The sequence below is a fragment of the Scylla paramamosain genome, chromosome 31 (genome assembly GCF_035594125.1).
Source record: "Scylla paramamosain isolate STU-SP2022 chromosome 31, ASM3559412v1, whole genome shotgun sequence".
Taxonomy (NCBI): Eukaryota; Metazoa; Arthropoda; class Malacostraca; order Decapoda; family Portunidae; genus Scylla; species Scylla paramamosain.
Window position 1 is genome coordinate 9471317 of NC_087181.1, and position 10000 is coordinate 9481316.

Here is a 10000-nt window from a genome sequence, read left to right on the forward strand (position 1 = left end):
TTTGCAGCTGCCCTTGGCCTCGGCGCTCATCTCCGCCTCATCGGTTTGAGCCTGTGGGAGATGATGTCCAGGGATGATATCCAGGGGTGACATCGTTCACCCCGGGACACACAACCGTTCTGACGTCTGGGTTTCCACCGTTTCCACAAGGTTTCCACAGGTGTTATTTACCCACCAGTCCGAAGGAAGTGTGAACAATTGGGTGAGCTGTGTGTTAATTTCCACAGCCTGGCTTCGAACAGAAACCCATAGTTTCGTAGGTAGGCTCGCTAGCCACTGCACCACGCAGGCGCTGGTCTGCACAGTTATACTCGTACAAGTTTATCTTTCCTGCACCTGTCCATTGTTTGTATTCTCATCACCTGAGGGCTTCAGGTTACCCAACACAAAGGCTTTCCTCAATTACTGATATACCAAAACACCCCTCGATAATTAGTGTGACTGTCTATTAATAATGTACATAGGTGTAAGTAAATAAGAGATATATTGTTAGAACTAGTCTTTATGCATGTTAGTCTTTTCATTATATTATTACCGTAGTTTTAACAGGAAAACACATTACTCTTGCTGTTTCAGTCATATTCGTTGTAAATCTATTCTGCCAAGATTTACAGTTGTACACGTGTTTGATTGTTAATCTGTTTCTCCCTTACGGTCATTTTCGTCTTTCTTCTCTCTCTCTCTCTCTCTCTCTCTCTCTCTCTCTCTCTCTCTCTCTCTCTCTCTCTCTCTCTCTCTCTCTCTCTCTCTCTCTCAGATTGTGAAGTACAAAGGTAGTGTTGCCGGATTAATATTTGATAGCATTGTTGATATTTCATAGGAAAACTCATAGTAGTTCTGTAAATTTCCATCTTTCATATCTTTCTTTCACATTATATCAATTCGTATAATAATTTCCCTTCTATTTAGTTATGTTCTACCGAGAAGAAGAGCGGCAGTGATGGCGCAGGAGTAGATGAAGGGAAAGAGAAGATTAGCGTATTTTTCACTTCTACATGTTAAGTGAATCAGAAAAATATAAACAATTCATAATGGTTGTTGAATATCAATCGTTGGAACAAATATTGACCGAGCAGTTAGCGTTTAGACGTAGTAATCTTAGTAAAGCGGGCTCGAGTCCTGCAAGAACCTAATAGTTATTTTCAGCTACCGTCGAACGTCTGAAGAATAGCAGAAGAACACCAGCCTCGGAGTCCCCATCTGGGGAGGGGACCATAAATGTCCCCAGGTCGGACTGCCTTTCTGTCGACGACCCTAAGTGTCTTGACACCCCCCTCAACTTTTTCTTCATTAACTTCTGCAACATTCGCGGTATAAGATCTAATTTTCAATCTGTAGAACACCACCTCTCCTCTTCTAAACCTCATCTTCTTTTCCTCACTGAAACTCATGTGTCTGAGGCAACTGACAGTAGCCCCTTTTCTGTTTCCTCCTACTTTCTCTATCCTCATTTTCGATCCAAAGCTGGATGCTGCGTTTATGTGCGCAATGACTTAACCTGCTCTCGTGCCCACGATCTTGAATCTTCCGAGTTTTCCACCATCTGGCTACGACTACAGAGTCACTCTCATACTAAATTTATCTGTGCTGTATACCTCTCTCCTAACTCCTCTGACTATAAGAAATTCTTTGACTACTTAACTTCCAAAGTGGAGCACATTCTGACCCTCTTCCCTTTTGCAGAGATCTCCTTTCTTCGAGATTTCAATGTTCACAACCAGCTTTGGCTTTCCTCTCCCTTCATTGACCATCCTGGTCAACTAGCCTACAACTTTGCTATCCTCCATGACCTAGAACAATTGGTGCAACACCCTACTCGCATTCCTGACCGTCTTGGAGATACGCCCAACATTCTTGACCTTTTCCTGACCTCTAATCCTTCTGCTTATGCTGTCACCCTTTCTTCTCCGTTGGGCTCCTCCGATCACAATCTCATATCTTTATCTTGTCCTATCACTCCAATCCCTCCTCAGGATCCCCCTAAGCGAAGGTGCCTCTGGCGTTTTGCCTCTGCCAGTTGGGGGGACCTGAGGAGGTATTTTGCTGATTTTCCTTGGAATGACTACTGCTTCCTTGTCAGAGACCCGTCTTTGTGTGCTGAGCGCATAACAGAGGTGATAGTGTCTGGCATGGAGGCGTACATTCCTCACTCTTTTTCTCGTCCTAAACCTTCTAAACCTTGGTTTAACACAGCTTGTTCTCGTGCTATACCTGATAGAGAGGTGGCCCACAAAAGGTACTTAAGCCTTCCATCACCAGAATCTCATGCACTTTATATTTCTGCCCGGAACCATGCCAAGTCTGTTCTCCAACAAGCCAAAAACTCCTTCATTAACAGAAAATGTCAAAACCTTTCAAGATCTAACTCCCCTCGCGATTTCTGGCATCTAGCCAAAAATATCTCCAATAACTTTGCTTCTTCTTCTTTCCCTCCTCTACTTCAACCAGATGGCACCACTGCTATCACATCTATTTCTAAAGGTGAACTCTTTGCTCAAACCTTTGCTAAAAACTCTACCTTGGACGATTCTGGGCTTGTTCCTCCCTCTCCTCCACCCTCTGACTACTTCATGCCACGTATTAAAATTCTTCACAATTATGTTTTCCATGCCCTTGCTGGCCTACACCCTCGGAAGGCTTATGGACCTGATGGGGTCCCTCCTATTGTTCTCCGAAACTGTGCCTCCGTGCTTGCACCTTGCCTAGTCAAACTCTTTCAGCTCTGTCTGTCAACATCTACCTTTCCTTCTTGCTGGAAGTTTGCCTACATTCAACCTGTTCCTAAAAAGGGTGACCGTTCTAATCCCTCAAAATACCGTCCTATTGCTTTAATTTCCTGTCTATCTAAAGTTTTTGAGTCTATCCTCAACAGGAAGATTCTTAAACATCTATCACTTCACAACGTTCTATCTGATCGCCAGTATGGGTTCCGTCAAGGCCACTCTACTGGTGATCTTCTGGCTTTCCTTACTGAGTCTTGGTCATCCTCTTTTAGAGATTTTGGTGAAACTTTTGCTGTTGCCTTGGACATATCAAAAGCTTTTGATAGAGTCTGGCACAAAGCTTTGATTTCCAAACTACCCTCCTACGGTTTCTATCCTTCTCTCTGTAACTTCATCTCAAGTTTCCTTTCTGACCGTTCTATTGGTGCTGTGGTAGACGGTCACTGTTCTTCTCCTAAATCTATTAACAGTGGTGTTCCTCAGGGTTCTGTCCTGTCACCAACTCTCTTCTTATTATTCATTAATGATCTTCTAAACCAAACTTCTTGTCCTATCCACTCCTACGCTAATGATACCACCCTGCACTTTTCCATGTCTTTTCATAGACGTCCAACCCTTCAGGAGGTAAACATAGCACGCAGGGAAGCCACAGAACGCCTGACTTCTGATCTTTCTAAAATTTCTGATTGGGGCAGAGCAAACTTGGTATTGTTCAATGCCTCAAAAACTCAATTCCTCCATCTATCAACTCGACACAACCTTCCAGACAACTATCCCCTCTTCTTCAATGACACTCAACTGTCCCCCTCTTCTACACTGAACATCCTCGGTCTGTCCTTTACTTATAATCTGAACTGGAAACTTCACATCTTATCTCTAGCTAAAACAGCTTCTATGAAGTTAGGTGTTCTGAGACGTCTCCGCCAGTTTTTCTCACCCCCCCAGCTGCTAACTCTGTACAAGGTCCTTATCCGTCCATGTATGGAGTATGCTTCACATGTCTGGGGGGGTTCCACTCATACTGCTCTTCTAGACAGGGTGGAATCAAAAGCTTTTCGTCTCATCAACTCCTCTCCTCTAACTGACTGTCTTCAGCCTCTCTCTCACCGCCGCAATGTTGCATATCTAGCTGTCTTCTACCGCTATTTTCATGCTAACTGCTTTTCTGATCTTGCTAACTGCATGTCTCCTCTCCTTCTGCGGCCTCGCTGCACAAGACTTTCTTCTTTCTCTCACCCCTATTCTGTCCACCTCTCTAACGCAAGAGTTAACCAGTATTCTCAATCATTCATCCCTTTCTCTGGTAAACTCTGGAACTCCCTGCCTGCATCTGTATTTCCACCTTCCTATGACTTGGATTCCTTCAAGAGGGAGGTTTCAAGACACTTATCCACCAATTTTTGACCACTGCCTTGACCCTTTTACGGGACTGGCATTTCAGTAGGCATTTTTTTTATTGATTTTTGTTGCCCTTGGCCAGTGTCCTTCTTACATAAAAAAAAAAAATGCTTCTTTACCTCACCTTACCTTACCGAGATGCCAGTCTTGTGACGTCGGCGATCATGAACCTCCACCTCTATCATTGGTCATCCCCCCAACTTCCGCCACGTTGTCTTCCTCCCATGTCCTCCAGCAGGCTGTCTATAAATTTAATCCTTTGCCTCTCGTTCTTCTTCCTTCCACTCTTCAGAGCAAGCAATCGCTCTCCAAACTTCTTTGTTTGTCATGTTTCCTACTAGCGTTTATTTCGCCGACAACTGCATCTGGGAGCTCCTGGGGCGGCATGAGTCTCTGTCAAGGCGTGACTCACAAAACAATTCTCCCTGTGCTTCCAAGGGCCGAACATCTAAGCCTCAGGACACAGAAGAGGACGACCAACAAAACGACGGAATATAAGAAAAATGTACCAATCATGTTGCGCTGCACTATAGGGTAGGAACATAAAAATATTCACAGGCAATGAAAACTCATTTTAGTCATTACTGAAAAGGGAATACAGTTCGGTTATGTATATTTCAGTAACAGAGAGACTACACATTTAATCGTGGTCAGCGTTGTTTCATAAATGAAACGTTGTCAAACATGGAAATAAGTATGGAACAGAGAGAGAGAGAGAGAGAGAGAAAGAGAGATTTTTGGCTAAACCATCCCATTGTCTTGCAAACAAACTATTTACAATTTACCCTCCAAAATTAATGACCCTAATGATGATCTGGCCAAATTCATCCATTATGCAAATTATCCGTGAAAACCAAATAACTTAACGCTGCGCTGCTCCGCCTCTTTGGTCAGACATTATATCACCACCTACTATTTGTATTTTCCCTCCGCCAGACCAGAATTCTTGACCATAGCTTACTGAACGCCACCACCATACACTTTCGCTTATTTTGTGTATACGTAATGATCTACTCCAGCGATGAAATTTACGTTAATGAAAGCTTTATGTTTCAGTTTCGAAATAACATTTGATAGGGTTTATTTTCATTTTCATTTTTTTTTTTTTTTTTGAATGAGTGAACAATATAGTGTGATTTGTCTGTATTTATATTTGCGGAGGGATGGTTGTCATTAGACTCATTTTCAGTATATATTTTCTAAGACATTGTTATAAAGTGATTCACAGCATCCACAAGAGAGAGAGAGAGAGAGAGAGAGAGAGAGAGAGAGAGAGAGAGAGAGAGAGAGAGAGAGCATTTTGTTGTAGGGCGTGGTCATTCAACTGCTCTAGTTTAACGCAGAAATGTCACGTGTCATCATTCTTTCTCCGGTGACCTGCCTTCGCCTGCCGCCAGTGTTGTTTAATAATACTAAAATAAAATGTGAAAGGTCATATTACGTACTTAAGCATTTTCCTCCTCGTTCATGCATCACACCGCTGGCTGGAGGAGACGTGATGAAGGGAGAGTGGCGCAGGTTTTTGAGTGGTAAGGGAATGAAGCCCGAATTACTTGAGTTACTGAATTACAGTTCAGAATGTTAATCTGAGTGGACAGAAAAATAACACCAGAGAATTGGCACAGGAATGAATGTCGCGGAGAAAAGAGGCATATGAAAACTATATACTATACTATTATTTTTACTGAGAATTAAAAGAAAAGGTGTATAATCGATTCTAAGATATTTTGGTTAGGTTAGGTTACACTAGGAAATCATGAGCTGGAGTTTTAACATTTTCAACAGATTCTCAAAATGTGTCAGGTTTCCTTCCCCGAAAGAATGTTGTGGAAGTTTCCAGCTGCATCACGCATTTAACGAAGTATTTTTGGTTTATGGTGTGATGTGCATATAAATTGCAAAGTTATATTAAAGGGTAATTTAGGTTAATATAGTACAAACTAAGTATTAGTTACTATTATAAATAAATCGAGAAAGAGAGAGTGCGGATCTAGGTAGCATTTTGTTTCCTGACGACGTAGCGAGACGGGACCCAACTAGCAGCTTACTCTCTATTGTCAGTAACACTCGCCAGTCACCCGGCTACCCGCGCAGTTCTCCACCCCTCTATAGCCCTCACTTGTAAATTGCTATGAACTTAGAAGCTCGGAAACCTGCACAGCAGCAATTAGTCTGTCTCTGCTACGAAAACAGGGCCAGCCACTGGCTTGGAACGCCCAGTCGCCACTGCTCCCTACTAGTCGCGTGTACCACAACTAAGTTATCGGTTATTTGTAATTATATCTAGCCAGGCTTTCTGTGTTAGTGTTTTAGCTGGGAGAGCATTAGGGTGAGTGAAGTCTAAAAAAAGTTCCCACAAATGTCTTACCTTCTTGCATTTTTTTTTCTCTACTATTTATTCATTTATTTATTTGTTTTGTTTACTTAATTTTATTTACTTATTCATTAATTTATTTATTTTTATTTATTTATTTATTTATTTATTTATCTTTTTTTTTTTTTTTTTTGCTGAGTCTCTTCTTCCCCTGAAGTCTATTCTCCCTACGCTCACTGATTTTTTTTCTCCCTACGCTCAAAGATTTGCCAAGAGGGAAAAGGAAGGACAGGACATAAACCGAAGAACCAAGACAGCTTTTCATGTTAGGTCACTCTCCTCATAGCAGAATATTTCGGTAACGCTGCAACACTTGAACAAACACAGCAGCAAAGTTCTCTCTCTCTCTCTCTCTCTCTCTCTCTCTCTCTCTCTCTCTCTCTCTCTCTCTCTCTCTCTCTCTCACTGCTCCAGTAAATGTTTTACCGTCCTTGTGGTTTGCCTCTGAAGATCTTACTGGCGAAGTTTACTGGAAATAAATGTCAACTGGTCAAGATTTTTAAATCAACACCTTCCCATTATTTTGTTCCGAAGTGAAATGAAAGATAGATATTATCATAAATGTTTGTATTTTATTCACGTATTCATCTATTTATTATTATTATTATTATTATTATTATTATTTTTATTATTATTATTATTATTATTATTATTATTATTATTATCATTATTATTATTATTATTATTATTATTACTATCTATACTATCTCATTTCTATTATTGTTTTGTCTTTATTAGCATACAACGAAAGGAAACACACAAAAGAGGACTCCTGGGCCTAGGCCAAGCACAACAGGCTGCCAGCATCCCAAGAAATACCATATGTGTATCAGTGAAGGTCGCAAATTCAACAAACCAAAAAGATAAATCCATCTGTGCGGGGCGAGTGACGCATAGCCAATGTGTTCACCTCTATATCTTTAATCCACAAGCTCATCTGCAGCCACGTCCCAGCCGCGAATCTCAAAAAGTGGAAAAATTTTAATATTTTCTTTATTGCACTTTTTTCCCTTTTTTTATTTTCTTTCATTCTAACGTTCCTTCATGTCTCTTGAGGTGAACGTGTCCATCTCAACCACACACTTTCGTGAAATTATTAAATTTGCAGGATGAGCCGAGCAGTGGTGAGTGGTGGACGGCGGTGGTGGGTAGGCAAAGGTGAGGAAGCTGCAATGGGTGTGGCGGCTAGTGGAGAGGGTGTTGGCTGTGTCAGGAAAGAGAGGCTGTGTGCTGCGGCTAGCGCGTGTTGAATATTGGAGAGAGAGGAGAGAGAGAGAGAGAGAGAGAGAGAGAGAGAGAGAGAGAGAGAGAGCGCACGCTAACCTCGCGTCACTGGAGTGACTGCCACTAGCAGGATTCAGCAATAGTCTGAGAGTGGAAGAGCTAGAGGGAACACGTTGGCTCCTCCGCGCTCCCTGTTCCGTCTTTCACGTGTTCGGGTCTGGGTGCGTCTGATCTGTACGCTATATTTGCTTGCCTGTTGATGGTGTTTGTGGTTCCTCACGGTGGTTCCTTGTCGTGAATGGTAGACAGGGAAATTACATTTTACGAGTATATATATATATATATATATATATATATATATATATATATATATATATATATATATATATATATATATATATATATATATATATATATATATATATATATATATATATATATATATAATATTTTTTTCTCCATAGTGTAGCATTGTCTTTTGCGAATACTCTGAAAAAAAAAAAACGTGAGCGGTTCTACGTATCTGTGAAATCTATGGTAGCCTCACAAGTCTTTCCACAATCCCAGAAACAAGTTGTGAACGAGTGTCATTTCAAGATTACACAGGCAAGTACGTTGCGTTTGTGTGTGTGTGTGTGTGTGTGTGTGTGTGTGTGTGTTTTGCTTGCTTCATGCTGGATAAACATTGTGTTGCTTGATTCATGCTGCATGATTCAAGGTGTTGGTATCTGGCTGATGATGTCCGAGTGTGCATCGCCAACTCGCGTGCAGTGCTGCGATACCCTGAGAAACACGAGGCATAACGTATCTTCTACTCCCGTGTGATGTACGAAATAGTTTTACAGAAAGCAATCCCTATCATAACAAAATTTTTTCCCTAAGTGCTAAATGAAGATTACTAGTATCTCAGCACTCACGGAAATCAGTGTAAACGTAAAATGAGTTTTCCTTTGTGAAAAATAAGTATCACCATCCTCCTTTCACTCCCCGTGTAGTTTAACTTGAGAAACCACAACAGTCTCGAGGGGCAACATGAAATGGTGTTACCTGTCAGCCCTTTAGGAAAGTGACAGGACACCACTTGCTGTGCCGGAGTGGGCTGGTGCGGAGGCGCGGCCTTTGGGAAGGAAAAGAAAAAGGAAGAAGAGATAGTGGTAGAGGAGGAGGAAGTGGAGTTGTTGGTGGTAAGACTTAGTGAGTTTGAGGCTTTTGTTAAAGATGTAAGTGATGGTGGCGTGGGCGTGATAGTGGTCTGTTGAACCACCACCTCCGCCACCCTCATCATCTCGACCTTCACCATTTCTCTCGCTCTCATCACCTCCACCACCGTCACCGCCTCAGCTGCCCTCATCATTTCCCCCATTCCCACCACCACCACTCTCTCTGGCATAATATTCAATGAATACTTGATCCTTGATATATATTTAACGAGTAATCGTTACCTATTATTTAATGTTATGTATTTATGTTTTTCTGCATGTCATAACTCAGTGAACAGTATACTGAAAAAAAAGAAGCTCTTCATAGAGAAATTCAAGACAATTGTTTATTATCTAGGAGACCCTTATACAAACTTGATATATACGAAAGATGATATCTAGCATTTTTCAACCCTCGGTACTGAAAGTGAAATTGAGGTGAAGAACTATTAGAAAATAAGAGAGATCTTTGAAGATTATTTCCGGTGACAGGTGTAGACGACTCTGAGCAAGCGAGAGGATCATGAAGAAATTATCAAGTAATAACAGGTGAGGAGAGAGAGTATGAAATGGTAAGAGGATTTGGTACACAGGTGAGTAAAGATTAAACTACATTGAGCGAGGATAGGTCAGAGAGCTGAAGGCTACTTGAAAGCCACACAAGGGCAGGTCACGAGCCTCGGACGGGTAAAAAATGTGAAAGCAAAAGACTGAAGGTAATGACCGGGACGAACCGTCACCTCAGATTTTATTTCAGGTCACTGGTCTCTGATTGCGCATTTTTCACATCTTGAGCGCCTGGGATGCCATAAGCGGCGGCCAGTGACGGTGAAGAGTCGTCCTCTATAACAGGGTATGCAATACATATGTCAGCTTTATCTTGTGGGCATAATATGACTGTGTTGCTTTGATGTATTCTTGTAAATGTGTGTTGGTGTGAATATGTATGTTGTGAATGCTTTGTTTGAGGTGCGTGTCTGATGTACATGTTTGTTTTGCGTGTTGTTTGTCACCTCTCGGTCGTTGCTTTTGTTCACAGATGAATTATGAGAGAGAGAGAGAGAGAGAGAGAGAGAGAGAGA

The 10000-nt window shown here is 41.6% G+C and overlaps 1 long non-coding RNA gene across 4 annotated transcripts in view; it reads left to right on the forward strand.

Moving 5' to 3' along the window:
* Nucleotides 1–7871: 7871 nt before the first annotated feature.
* Nucleotides 7872–10000, forward strand: part of LOC135116441 (uncharacterized) — a 46907-nt gene continuing 44778 nt past the window's right edge. For 2 of the 4 annotated variants that reach the window (XR_010276336.1, XR_010276335.1), the window contains exons 1-2: nt 7872–7940; nt 8184–8325. This is a non-coding gene — a long non-coding RNA (uncharacterized LOC135116441). Of the gene's footprint in view, nt 7954–8183; nt 8326–10000 lie in introns of all 4 variants that reach the window. The other 2 variants (XR_010276337.1, XR_010276338.1) reach the window with 2 other exon arrangements.